The 12,500-nt window shown below is 45.6% G+C and overlaps 1 pseudogene; it reads left to right on the forward strand.

Annotated features, from left to right (window-relative positions):
* The first annotated feature begins 1,920 nt into the window (after positions 1–1,920).
* On the forward strand, positions 1,921–6,089 carry LOC147724164 (uncharacterized; annotated as a pseudogene).
* Positions 6,090–12,500: the final 6,411 nt, after the last annotated feature.

The following is a 12,500-nucleotide window of genomic DNA, read 5'->3' on the forward strand; positions in this document are numbered from 1 at the left end:
CCAGCTACCCCGAAGAAAGCTTTTATATTTTCGACTCCAAATGTTTCAACCTTTCTTTTCTTTTGCCGAGAACAGATATGGGCAAGCTCCGGAGGCGGACCAGGACCATAGAACGGTCAATCTATTCTTCTGCAAGAACCCTTCCTGACATTTGAAACAAACCGAGAAAGCAAAGCCCGCATTGAAAAGTTTGAAAGGTTTCTTTGGATTCGAAGCGCTGTTGGCTGAGGAGCAAAGTAAGTGTCGCCATGAGGATAGGTAGGTGGCAGCCAGGCCCTCTGTGAAGGCACGGGGCGCCAAAAGTATGATCTTAAATTGCCTCTGGTGTCAGACACTTGGATTCAGCCATTAATTACACCCTCTTGGTAATGTGCTGAGTGCCGAAGCGATGAGGAAATGAGCTCAGATAATATTTTCCGCCTCACTTTTTTTAGTGTTATGTTTCTGCGTTCTCTCGTTTGCCACTAAAAAACGGCCTCTTCCCTGAAGCCCCCTTCTCAGAAATACTTTCAGGGTGCCTGGCTTGTCTCTGAGAAATTACAGACACAAAGAACGGCATTCCTCAAAAACCAGCACTTGTCAACATGTCTGTACAGTTCTTTACATGCTTGGAGAAGTGTATCAGGTGCGCCCTTACTCTCACCTCACGCCAAAGATTCCCTCCCACTGGCACACCAACCCCTCTCCCCAGACGGGCAACTAGAGCCAAATTTCGGGGGGGGGGGGGGGGGGGGGGGTTAAAAATATTTCAGGGGGGGGCTAATTCTTCCAACCACAGACAGAGTGGCCGTAAGAATGGGAGAACACAACAAAAGCCTCATTTACAATTAATGGTCTTTTAACCCCTTTGATGCTGATGACGAGCTCAGCTCGTCATCAGCCATGGGTGGCGTGTGCTGATGACGAGCTGAGCTCGTCATGAAGAAGGGGGATCAGAATAGTTCAGCACCCAGCGGGAATTGCCTTAGCAGCCAAGGTGTTAAAGACCTGTTAAGTACTCGGGTGCGGCTGCATTAGATGCTCGCCAGCCCGCGAAGACGTGTCAGCCTGGGCTAACACACACAAGAGGGGGGGGCTGAAGCTCCGTGAGCCCAATGGGTGTTGCGCGCCTGCCTCTCCCAGGAAGTTGAAAGCAGTACAGTGGTTCTCTGAAAGTCGTAAGAGTGTGTTTCGAGGCGTTCGAACACGCATGCTAGTTTTATAATGCAAATGCCACCTGCTAATTATGGAGACACCTTTAACGTATGCGTAACAACGAGTGGGCTTAGAACCAGTGGTTAAGGAGGTCGTGGCTCAGGTATAGTACTTGTTAAGAAGGTCGAGGTTCAGGTATAGTAATTGTTAAGGAAGTTGTGGTTCTGGTACAGGTCGTTGTTTAGGAGTCATTGTTAAGCCCACTCGTTGTTAGGGATTCGTCATTAATCTTCGAAATCCCAGCAAAGTGGAATGGGAGTGGGAGGCCCTCGGGTGGCTTGGCGATCTGGGTAGCGAGCCACATTGGGTGCCAGGCGGAAAAGATGGACACACTTTCGCAGGATATCCAGTGTGTGTCGCTTAGATGGCCTGGTAGAACAACATGGGCCATTGTCAACGTTTACTCGCGCCCAGTCGCTGCGCCCAATGAATCCCCCACTCTAGACGAATTGTCATCCTTTTTGGGTCAACTGTCAGGCGACCACAAGATAGTGATGGGAGGGGACTTCAACTGTCAGTTCGAACCCCTAGAAGGATTAAAGGAGGGTGCTCTCACCGCTGAGGACGACTATTGGGGAGTCCCACCCTCGTCTTCACCCCACCCTAAATCCTGGTCCCCGCTGGCAGTACAGCTTATGTCCCTTACCTTGAACTTTGCAATGAGGGCTTGCAACGGGCGTACTCCATCCGATACCCCCTCAGTGTGTACTTTCAATAGAAAGGACCATGAGTCAAGGCTTAATAGACATTACCATGTGGCCCAAAGTTCACGACTTCAGGGTGCTACCAAGGACAGATAGCGACCACAATGCCCTACAACTGGAGATTCAGCATCCTGCACCTCTAGATGGGTCGTCCACCACTCCTTTCAGCGACGACCGTGGGGACTTGCTTCTCTCCACAAACAGGCGCCGCGTTAAATGGGGAAAGTTGCTTAATACAGAAGATGGTATAAACAAGTTATACGGTCTAGCACTCCCCAGGTTCAAGGAAGTGGATGATCTTATAAACCAACTGAGACCCACTGATTACAACGAGAGACTAGCTAACATTCATGAGGAACTAGTGAGGGGCCTTGCCGAGGTTTTCCATCCGGTGGTACCGTCGCGTAGGAAAAAGACTCGTACCCCGACCTGGTACAATTCTTCCTGTAGGAAAATCAAGTCCGAGTTAATTACCACTATTAAAGAGGGCACTAACAAGGCCAAGGTTGCAGATCTCAGGAGGGAGTATAAAGTAGCAATGGCCAACGCAAGGGCGGAGTGGGATTGGAACCATTGGCATGATCTGTCTGAAGCCTTAAATGCTAAAGACTCTAGGAAATTCTGGGCCCTGGTGAATACTGGGGCAGCGGAACTCAAATCCGCAGTGGAGCCTAATATCGCCTCCTCTGTCTGGGAGACCCACTTTGGGACACTTTACCAAGATACCATCCTATTGCCCGATGGAGTGGCGGTTGAGCCCTCCGTCTCCCCGGAAGTGGCCCTGGAATTTTCTCTAGGTGAGGTGGTGATTGCAATGGAGCGCTTAGCGCTGGGAAAGGCCCCTGGTTTAGATAAGTTACCGGGGGACCTCTTCAGACATCACCCTGAAATCTGGGGCCCGTACCTTCTTATTCTTTTTAATGCCATCTTAGGAGGTATGGCGGTCCCGTGTTCTTGGCTGGGGGCAGAGATTGTGCCAATATACAAGAAGGGGTCTCCTCTCCTCCCGGCCAATTACAGGCCGATTAGCCTCATAGATGTCCCCCAAAAGCTTTTTGCGCGCCTAATCCTGAACCACCTGCTAGACTGGGTGGAGGCCAATGACATCATGAGCCCCCTACAGGCTGGCTTCAGAAAAAACACGTCGACCATGGACCAGATTTTCCGCCTCGTCCTGCTTTACTGGAAGACGGTGAGGTTGGAGGGGGGAAGGCTGTACATGGTCTTCGTGGACCTGAGGTCAGCCTTTGACCTAGTCCCGCGTAAGAAACTCTGGGAGGTCCTGGAAAAGTTAGGGGTACCCCCTCAGATACTCAGTATCATAACTAGGCTACACGAGAATAATTATGCGCAGGTTAGGTGTGGGAGGGATGCCACTCTCTCGTCCAGGTTCCCTGTCCGTAGAGGGGTGAGGCAGGGTTGTGTCCTGGCACCGACCCTGTTCTGTCTCTTCATCAACAACGTTATATCCCATCTAGAAAATGTAAAGGACAATGATGCCCCACATTTGGCAGGCAGGAGGGTTCCGGCAATCATGTTTGCCGATGATACCCTCCTGCTTTCCAAATCCCCGATGGGGATCCAGAGGATTCTGGATGGATTTGGTCTTTTCTGTAGTCAACATGGTCTAGAGGTGAGCACAGAAAAGACCAAATTCATGATATTTAATCCACCAAACAAAGCCAGGCCCAATCCCACCCTGGGCACTGCCAGCCTTGAGAGGGTAACTACCTTTACATACTTGGGGGTAACACTACAGGAAAATCTATCATGGGACCGACAGATAGCAAGATCAAGGCTTAAATTGTCCCAGTTGTCGGGCGCAATCTTGAAGGTGGCCAACACTTCTACTTTTAAGCCTATAAGCCCGGCACTTGAAACTTACCGGACCCAAGCTAAGGCAGCAGCTATGTATGGGAGTGAGCTATGGGGGTATAAAGCAGGCCAAGATTTGGCGAGAGTGGAAAATAACTTCCTTAGATGCCTACTAGCTCTTCCACGAGGCACACCACCCCTGCCATTGAGATTAGATATGCGTCTCCCCTCTATTGCTGAGGAGCTGGTGTCAAAGCCAGTGAAGTTTTGGCACAGGCTTTGGTCCATTAACGAATTACATCATTATAGGCAGGACCTTATCCATGTCATGAGCCTGAATCGAAGCAATAAAATCCCCTGGCTTGCTTTCGTAAAAAATGAACTGCTCACTATGAACTTATCTGAGCTATGGGAGGATCCCGTGCAAGGCTGCCAAAGGGTTTCACGCAAAGGCCTGACCCAAATCTACAAAGACAAGAGTCTCTCACTTTTGATGAATGCTCAAAATAGCGGCACGCTTACAGTGCGATTTCTGGAATCCAAAAATTCTTATGTATTTGAACCCTTTATGGACTTTATTTTCCCCATCCTTGCGAGGAAATTGTTTGTACAATGGAGGTTAGGCTCACTCCCCATCAGAAAATTTACCCACAAATGGATCAAGGGGGGTGATAAAATGTGTCCATGTTGTAATATCTATGAGGAAGACGACCTCCACATTATGTTTGTGTGCCCTGCCTATCACAGACCTAGAAAATACTAGCGCCGCTCTGCAGAAACTTGGGGTTTAGAAATTACTCACAGGCATATAGAGTAATGAAAACCAGCACTCTTGGCCATATTGTGTTCGCAATAGCCAAATTTCTAATGGCAGTATGGCTAATCAGGAAGAAAAAAGCCCCTTAAACTGTGGTCACTGATTTGATACGCTTTTTATCTCCTCGCTGGATAAGAAGGGAACTTTTTTATAACTGTGTTTTTAATATGTATGTTATTGTGTTTTGTATTGTATCTTTTATGGTCTATATGGCCGAAATAAAGAATTTTGGATTGGATTGGATTGGATTCGTCATTAACCCCTTGGCTGCTGGGGTAATTTACCTGCTGTGCTCGGGGGCAGGGGGCGCGCACAGCGCCCCGGTGCTCATGACGAGCTCAGCTCATCATGAGCTACAGTGCTCCTGTGCTCATGATGAGCTGAGCTCGTCACGGCCACACCCGTTTCAATTGAACGTTCAGCACAGCAGGGGAATTATCCCAGCATGCGAGCGTTCTAATGGCCATGACGAGCTCAGCTCGTCATGAGCACCAGAGCACTGTAACTCATGCCAGCTGAGCTCGTCATGAGCATGCAAGGGGTTAAGGCAGTGTCCCATACCAACCAGGGTAGTGCATGCAAACCAATACAACTTGCGTAAACTAGTGCAGTGCACACAAAGACACGAGTCAAGTATGAAGCCGAACTGGCTATCAGAACATCGGTGGAGGTGGACATTGCTGGACTTTGGAAGGTGATCGATGACACCAACATGAACCGTATGAACCTTGAGAATGAAATTGAGTCCCCGTGAGAGGAGCAGATCTTCCTGAAGAAGAACCATGAGGATGAGGTGAACAACTTGCAGGCTCAGATTGCCAGCTCTGGTTTGACCGTGGAGGTAGACGCACCCAAAACCCAGGACCTGGGCAAGAATCCAAGATCATGGTTGAAATCCTGTCACAGTACAATGAGCTGGCACAGAAGAACAGGGAAGCAGAGAAGACCTTATAGCACCAGGTGGAAGAGTTCACAGTCCGGGTAACACACGAAAATGAATTGTTGCAGTCCTCCAGGACCACGGTCCCTGACCTGCGTCAGACTCTCCAAGGTCTGGAGATCGAGCTGGAGTCCATACGAAGCTTGAATGCTAACCTTGAAGACAGCCTTAGAGACACAGAGGGGCGCTATGCAATGCAGGTGGATCAGATCAACAACATCCTCTTGTGGCTGGAGGAAGATCTCACCCAGGTCCTCAACGACCTTCAGCGGCAGTCTCAGGTGTACCAGTCCCTACTCAACATTAAGATGAAGGTGGAGGCGGAAATCGAGACCTACAGGCAGTTGTTGGATGGTGGTGATGAATTCACCCTGCAGGATGCCTAGACCAGCAGTTCTGCCTCCAGCACACAGATGGTGAAGAAGCTCATCACCACCACACAGAAGATTGGCGATGGGAAGGTGGTGTCCGAGAGCAACGACACAAAAGTCATCAAGTCCTAAACCGCGCCCTTGACGTCCCCGTACCATGCATTGAAAAAAGTGAAGCTGTGATTGGTTGACAATGTTCAAGAAACAGAATGCAACTTGTTTACCTCCGGCCCTTCTATTTGCCAATAAATGATGATAGCCCCAAAACAAAAGGATATAAACTAATATGCGACACAAGATGTTTGAATTTTGGCCTGTTTGGCCCTTCCTAATTAAGCAGGATACCTGCAGTGTTGTGGAACTTTGACGATATATATCTGTGTTTAATCATAAAGGGATGATCCACAACCTGCTAATTAAAGCGTAATGATTAGAGTGCTAATAAAAGGATAAATAAAAGATGTTCCATTTACATACAATTAAAGTGCACACCTGCACTCTTGCTCAGTTCAACTGGTTACTTTATTTTCATGCAAATATACACATTGTTTTCTAGTTGTGTTTATGTACTAGGATATGAGTTAACATTTTCCTAATAAATGATTATCAATATATTTACTGAAAGTCCAGCTGCTGTATCATAGTGTATTTTATGACTATACTTTATAAATACATAGATACTGTGTACACTGGTCACATAATGTGCTTTGTAAATCACACATTTGACTGTATTGGATGATTCATGTGGCACTAATGGATGAACAACCAAGGAGAGAACAGTATTTACGAGAAAGTTCATGTAATGTGGAGTGGGACTAATGGACTTTATAAACGCAGTTTAGCCTCTCATGGCGCAAAGGAGGAAGAACAGAGTGGTTAATATCCCCAAAATACCTTGGTAATTCATGTATTTAAAAGGCATATGTCGACAGAATGCAACTCATAAAATTAGAAGAAATCTGCAGCCACGATGCAGCTTTTTATCAGTGGTTCTATGGGAGTAAGCTGCTATTGGTATGAAAGGGCCAATTACAGAAAGGCCCCGGGAGCATTAGGTGCATTTCTGCCTGCGTTTTGAGCTTTTGTATGCTTCATTAATTGAGAAGGGCCCACAAACGTTTGTGCGACACCTTCTGAAATGCACACTTCACAAGAGAACATCATGCACTAGAGCAATTAAAGTGGGAATTCCCTTACTAACTTAAAGGAAGTTATAATACAAATGAGAGAATGCCATTTCCCTATCACACACCACAGAGGCAGATACATGGGTAAAGAAGCCCTAAGGGACATTCACTCTTAACTGTGGTATATAATGAACATGGAAAGTATGCAGTGTCTAAGTACAGTATCAGATGGAATATGGAATATGGATCATGGAATGTTAAGGCTGTCAGGAGCCAGGTGTCAGTTACTTGTGGGAGTTGCTACTGCTCTCTGATGGGTAAGGTGCCCTCATTAAATACTCCTTACTTTACACATGACAAGGTGTTGATGTTTACTTAATTAAGGTGTGGCTACCTGTCACACAGGCGACGATTGATGGGATTTCATTTTTGTGCTTGAAGGAGTGAGGGCACCTCGAGCAGTCAAGGGGCTATAAAGAGGGAAAAGCGAGTAGTAGACTTTTCTTGCTTCACGTGCCTGTGCTGCAACTAAAAGGGATGAGGCGCCAGTAGACAATTGTGGTGCCATCTATTTCAGTGTGGCAGATTGGTGGTTGAGAAGCTGTATGGCTGGGTGAGGAGAATGACGGCGCACTCAATCTGGTGATCGAGTGCAATAGGCCTCCGTCATCAAAGTATTGAGATGCAAGGGTTGTTTGCAGTCAAAGGTGATTGCCTGTAGAAAATACTCCAAGGCCTTGATATAACAACGTGGAGACATGGCCTGAATTACTTTTTTAGCCCTGTTCATAAAAAGCAAGTCAGTCTGCGATTGTGTCGCCACCCCCAAGTCAAAAAGGAAGATCATCCTGGAGTGATTCTGAAGTCATCTGATGACTTCAGCCAGGCTATTCCTGCAATTAACTGGAAAAGTGATCCGAAGCCATACTGAAGTATGCCCACAGGGCAGAATATTTAAATGGAATGCCTCCTCGAGCCATCAGAGAAACTACTCCAGGATTAGCTCCTGATTACTTCAGTGGAAAATATCTGATTATCATGTACTACTGCAGGATGATACCAGGATGAATTGAGTATTAGGCTGGATCACTCCAGGATGGATTCCTGATTACTTCAGTGGGAAACATATGATGATCATTTACTACTGAAGGATGATTTCGGGATTGGGCTGGATTACTCCAGGATGATCCTATAAATATTTCAGGATGGAGCTGCATTAGTACAGAATGACCTTGTGAAGACATCAAAATGAGGCTACGTCACTCAAGGAGGATTCCAATGTAACTTTAGAATGAAGTTGTATTAGTTGATGATGGCCTCTTGATGGGGATGTATTACACTCAGAATGAATATGGCTGTATTATTTCATGTTGATTTCAAGATGGGGATGTATTACTCAAAGATGATTTCAAGTAGCAATGGGTAAACCTTGTTTAACCTACTGGGGGCCAGATGTAAGACCCTAAATTGCATTTGCAAACGGGTTTGCAACCTGTTTATGAATGCAAAAGTACACAGGGCCGTGTACAATTCCTAAATAGCGAGTCGCAATTTATTTGCGACTCGCTATTCAGGAATTGCGAGTCACTATTAGAAAAAGGGGTTCCATTCCTAATAGCGACCGCAAAGCCATGTTTAAATGTTTTGCGACCGCAATTGCAAAACATTAGCAAATTACCACGAATGTACGTCGATACTTCACATGATTTTAGTGCAATATTTTTACTTAGCATAAACCATTAACTTCCAAAGTTTTTACTGCACGTGCATTTATAACACAAATGGTTATAAATGTGGCTTAGAATGCAATCTTGTAGAGTGGGTAGAGCCCAACAGCACAGAGTGGAGTGATGCAGAGTAGAAAAGAGTGACATAGCATGCAGTGGCACAGGGTGCATTGGTTTTGAATAAAGTGGTGTTGAGTGCATTGGGGTAGATTGTAGTGGTTTAGAGTGGCGTATAGGGCAGTGGTATAGAGTAGATTGGTGCAGTGGAGTGGTGTGGCATAGAGTGCAGTAGAGTGGTGTAGGTGTTTCAGAGTAGAGTGAAGTGGCTTAGAGTGGAGTGGTACAGGGTAGAGTGCAGTAGCATAGAGCAAGTATTCTCTCAGCAGTTCATGGATCACCATGGGATACTTTTAGCTGTTCTCTATGTTATTTGTGTACAGAAAACAGAAGAAACAGGAAAAAAACACCTTGACTTGGAATTCAATTCAGTTTACCTCAAACAAAATTACCCAGCCTTACCTGTGAGGACTTCAGGATATGTTTAGTTTACTCCAGGGCAATTTCATGATTACAACTTTGAGTGTTCTGTGATCAACTTAAAAGCACTGGTGTGTTAAGCTATTACACAAAGCAGAAAACCACTAATAATAATATTGCATTTTTTTAATCTTTTCCCACCTCAAATATTTCAGTTTGATCTTTGTCACGCCAATCAAGTAATTTTGTTAACAGAAGACGTACAATAGTCAATGTAAGCGTAGGGGTTATCACTATTAGTGCAGGAGTGGTATTAAGTAAATAATCGTGCATGAATGAGACTGCTCAAGATGTTGTAGTTTTGTCTTCAAGTAAGCCTTTAAGTGGGTTTGTGAGTGGTCTAAGGGGTACTGCAGTTTATCCCGTGGTTGTGAACTGCAGAAGTAGCTTACTATGGATAGTTTGATCAAATGATGTAAACGGCCATGGGATCCGTGAGTGAAGAAAAAAGTGCTTTGTGTGGCTCTGGGGCATTTTTAGTGGCTTTAGTTTACAGTGTCATGGAGTTCTGATGCCTGAAGAGGTCCTAGATGTGTGTGAATGACAGCTTGGGTTCAAACAGGCTGAGAAGGGTTATATGATATATGTGGTTGAAAGCAGGCAATTTTTGGGTGGGCCGGTAGATCAGATTGTGAACCAATCAGAATCAGATTTTTCTGAACCAACTGCTTCTACATAGATCAGCTTGGAAAACTATTTACTGGTCACAAAAATATTGGTTGCAATTTGCGACCAGTGTTTTGAGAGCAGTATATAGTACATGTTGCCCCTACCAGTTTAAATGAGAGGCTACTGCTTTTAATTTTCCTCTACTGCATTCAGATTTTACCCTTCCACCCTAAAGCTTTTTTCTGAGCACAGTACAGGCTTTGCCAATCCCGCCACTCATGCAGTTAAACAATGGAAAGAAGGCCTTTTATAGTCCAAACATAAAGGTTACTTGAGATGTACAACAGTCTTATTAGTCAATCAGCAACTAAAACAGTTTGTTCAGCCAGGATAGAGTTAACCTCTATCCCCGCCTTCTCCTAAGCCCTGTGAACAGGTGAAACAGTCAACGTATGTGGCTACTGACACTAGTGATTGAACTCAGGTAATAGATAAATTGAAGTGGAGATTCTTTGTGTCAAATGCAAAAGAGCATAAAGATGTAATTATAAAGAAAGTCAACACCATGCATGTCCTACGGCTACAGAACAAGGTATGGTTGCACTCTGGAGTTATCGTTCACAGACCGATTGACACTTACCCTAAGCAGTGTTAATGACAAGGGAGAGGACGTCCTTCAGCCCCCTTGTACCTTGTGCTCTCCGACATCCACCAGCCTGCTGACTCTTCAGTCACACACCTTAGCTCTCCATCTTTTAATTTTGTAATGGAAGGCTTTTATTATTTTGAAAAGCATCTTCAACTTTGTATTAAAAAGTGCGGGAGGTGGAATTTTTTTGGGGTTGTTAATACTTCACTAATTGCATATGCTTTCCTGTCACACACTCCTTTCACTCCACTGCCAACCATCCCTCCTGTCTTTTTTTCACTTCCTCTTAGCCATCCCATCATCAATTACTGCCCTCTGCTGTCACCAATACTGCCCAGTTCCCATCACACTCTTCAGTCCTGACTCAGTCTGTCCCTCTCCTGGTACCCAACATAGTCTCCCTTCTGTCATGGCACCATCCCCATCACCATTCTGCGATCCTGTCTTGACACCAAAACACTCCACTTTTAAAATTCTTTGTTCCTTCATGTAAGTCATCCCTTCTTGTACCCTCTTCTGTGTCACCCAACTCCACCTGCCCCGTAACCACTCCTCCTAACTGCCCCTATTCTCAAAAATTCCCATTATGCATCTCATGTCCTTTCTTGCCACCTGTACACTACGCCTCCCACAAATTTTCTTTCACCCTACCTGTCAGCTATAGCATGCCTTTGTACCTATTTCCTGCTCCCACCTGTGTGGATTGGAGTGGCAAAGTGCTGCAGTGTGGCATTGTGTGGAATGGCATAGAGTGAGGCGAGTTAGAGTGGGGTAGAGCAGAGTGGGTTGATAGTACTGCACAAAACTTATAAACATTTTCAAAGCGAATAGCTGTCGCCTACGTGAAAACTATTAATTTCGCCAATGTATTTCAGTCATGTTGTACAGTAGTGTGGCTGCTGGTCAGCAGGGCTAAAAGTTAGTGCACGGCATATAGGATAGTGATTTCGATTGAACTGGTATAGAGTGGAGTGGTGTAAGGTGGTATACAGTGGACTAGAGCAATGTAGAGGAGAGTGGAGTAGAGTGGCGAAGAGTAGAGTGGCAGTTCCTGAGTAGCGTGCTACTCACTGAAAAAGTGCTTCAATACCCCATCAGAGGTAGCCAGCGCTATATAAATGCAAACCTTTGACCCTCTTCTATCCCTCCACTATCCTTCCTAATCCAAATAACTGACTAACACATCCGCCTCTCAAATTACTTTCATATTTCCCTATACTAAATCGCCACGAATACTTCATGGGTTTCGGAGTAGCGTGCTACCTGCCGTAAAAGCCCTTTGACGTCTCGTAAGGGGAGGTAAGCACTATATATAATGAAATTACAATACAATAGAGTGGTGCAGTGTGGCATTGTGTGGAGTGGCGTGGAGTGACAGACTGATGTGGAACAGAGTGGAGTCACATGAATTGAGAGTAGTACTGCATAAAATTTGGAAGCATTGGCAAAGCCAGTAGTTCTCGCATACGTGAGAGCTACTGGTTTTGCCAATACCTTTCAGCCATGTTGTACAGCAGCATGGCTGATTGACAGCATTGTTAAAAGTTACAGCGTGGCATATAGGATATTGTCTTGGATTGAACTTGCTTAGAGTTGGGTGGTGTAAAGAGTGTCAGGGAGTGTCAGAGTGCCGAAGTGTGGCATGGAGTGAAGTGACTTAGAGCCACTCTAAGCAGAGAACATAGTGGAGTCACTTGGAGTGGGATAAAGCACCGCAGTGTGGCACTGTGCGGACTGGAGCAGAGTGGCATGTGGTGGAGTAGAGAAGTACAGTATAAGTAACTAAAGGGCCAACAGAGACAGATATGGTGAAAGCAACAGAAATGAGAAGCTGGGTGCCTGTTAAAAGTCCTGATGAGGTTACTTGAGGCTAACTTTACTCAAGTTAGATGCGGGAAGAACGTTGTATTGTCATCTCGATTCCCTGTTGGCAGGAGGGCAAGGCAGGGCTGTGTGCTGGCACCAACCCTGTTCTGCCTCTATGTCAATAGGGTAATTGCGCATCTTAAC

Source organism: Lissotriton vulgaris, chromosome 4_1 (assembly GCF_964263255.1).
Source record: "Lissotriton vulgaris chromosome 4_1, aLisVul1.2, whole genome shotgun sequence".
NCBI classification, from domain to species: Eukaryota; Metazoa; Chordata; class Amphibia; order Caudata; family Salamandridae; genus Lissotriton; species Lissotriton vulgaris.